This window comes from Eptatretus burgeri, chromosome 12 (genome assembly GCF_056783735.1).
Source record: "Eptatretus burgeri isolate ZD-2024b chromosome 12, Ebu_testis_v1, whole genome shotgun sequence".
NCBI lineage: Eukaryota > Metazoa > Chordata > Myxini > Myxiniformes > Myxinidae > Eptatretus > Eptatretus burgeri.
Genome location: NC_140972.1, coordinates 4,139,773 through 4,141,827, shown reverse-complemented (window position 1 = coordinate 4,141,827; position 2,055 = coordinate 4,139,773).

Below are 2,055 nucleotides of genomic sequence, written 5' to 3'. Positions count from 1 at the left end.
GGGCGTATTCAGCCCACTACCAACCCTTTACGTGAAGCAAGATGGGGATTCAATGGAGGAAAAGACGAAGCGAAGCGGGAGAACAGTTCAACAATAAAGCACATTTATTCGCGACGAACGGAAAGCACACAAATACAATTCCACCAAATGCACACAAAAAAGAAAACACAATTCCATTTACACAAAAAGCAAACATAAAAGTGAAAACACAGTGCAGAGCTAATACCGACTACCGAGCACACGGCAACACTTATACAATTCTACTTCACAGATGGCGCCGACAACACATACCCAAAACCAAGGAAAAGAAATACCCCAAGAATGAGGTAGGCCTGGGGCCGAGACCGGGTCGGGCCTACCCGTCTGGTGATGAGACGCGGAGCGGCGATGGCCCCGCAACCCGCGGGCCTCGCGGACAGTGCCTGGCAGGGGGTGGGAACGGGGCCCCCTTGGTCGCACTATCTCAGCGCGGGGGGAAACAGGAGGGGGTTGCTGATGCTCGGGGTATAGAGGATCTTTATTATGTGCGACGAGCGTCTCCACCTCGGCCAGGTCGCGCTGTCGGCCTCCCTCGGGTGCAGCTTCCTGCACGACGCGAGCACCCCCTCGTCTGGTGTCGCCGCCTTTCCACAGCTCCGTCCCCTCCGTTCCGACTCCACCGCACACGACAAGCAGCTCCACCGCCCGCGAAGTCTTGACCCTCTGCTTCCGACTCTCCTCTTCTTGACTCTCCGACCCGTTCTTGTTTGCGACTCTCTGGTGACTGACGAACACCGTCCTTTTATCCCCCCCGTAGCTTCGCCTTTGACCCCCTCCCTTTGACCTTTCACCTCGCTCCCCATTGGCCCGAGAAAAAGTGGGCGTGAAGGCTTTTTGATCCACAAATTTGCATATATCGATCGTTCTGGGGGCGGGGCCAATTCGCCCCTCGCTCACCGATTGGACGGCAAAAAGTGGGCGTGTGTCGTTTTTGATCCGTTTTTGAAGCAGAAAATCCGTGATTTTGTACACGCTGTTCAACGTGCACCCTACACGAGTCCAGCATCGGTGCCCATGAGTGGCGCGAGATGACGGTGATGCGATGGTGGCGAGTTGTGACGGTAAAGGTCGTGGCGGTTGTGGTGAAGCGGCGTTGTGGTTGGTGGTTGTTGTTGTGGTTGTGATCATGGCGGTTGGTCCAAAATAAAGATAGTAAAAGAAAAACGGCTATCCTGAAGAGTCGCAGCTCGCATAAATGACATGTATTCCCACTAGACAACGGGTTTGGGCCTAACTACACATGCACTTACCGAGATATCTCACCTAAGGGACCTGAATGGTGGTTTGCGAATCTGGTAACCACAACACTACCCCCTTCCCTTTTTACAGACTCGTCCCGAGTCGTCAAATTTTCGTGTGCCATCATGTGTAGTTTTCCCCTAGTACATTTTACCTACGGATCCCTGAGTGCGACATTCATGGTATTCGTGTCCCCAAAATAAATAACCTGAGGGCTGCGTAACTATCTAAACAAACTCACTCACACGGACGACTTAAATAAAATTGCCGGCGCTAAGACATACATGCCGGGGGCGCACTCATATGTACAGTACATCTTAACCTTAACTTACAAATTTTACACTAAACCATGGCCCAGGATCATTGAACTCTGCAAAAAGAAAGCAGTTAGCAGGGAGCCAGGCTGCCCACATGCAGTCTCTGGCGCAAACAATGCAGGTGACAGGGAACGTGGCTGGCTGCTCACATGCAGTCCAAGGCCTTCCCTTTTGAACTGAACGCAGTGAACCACAACGGTGCATGGGCTGCACAACGCAGTCTCCGTGCCAGCTCAAGTGGCACACGCAATGAGCACAACGAATGGATGCATGGACACAAACACGGTGCACGGGCTGCCACTGCAGGCCCGTGTTGTAGCTGCCAACAGGGCAGTTCTCGCAGCTTGCAAACTGTTGCCTTCTGATCCTGGCGCACATGGAAATGAACAGGGGGGGGGGGGCAGAGCAAAATTGAACGGGGCTGGTGAACAGGGGCAGTGGGCATGGCATGGCAATGGCA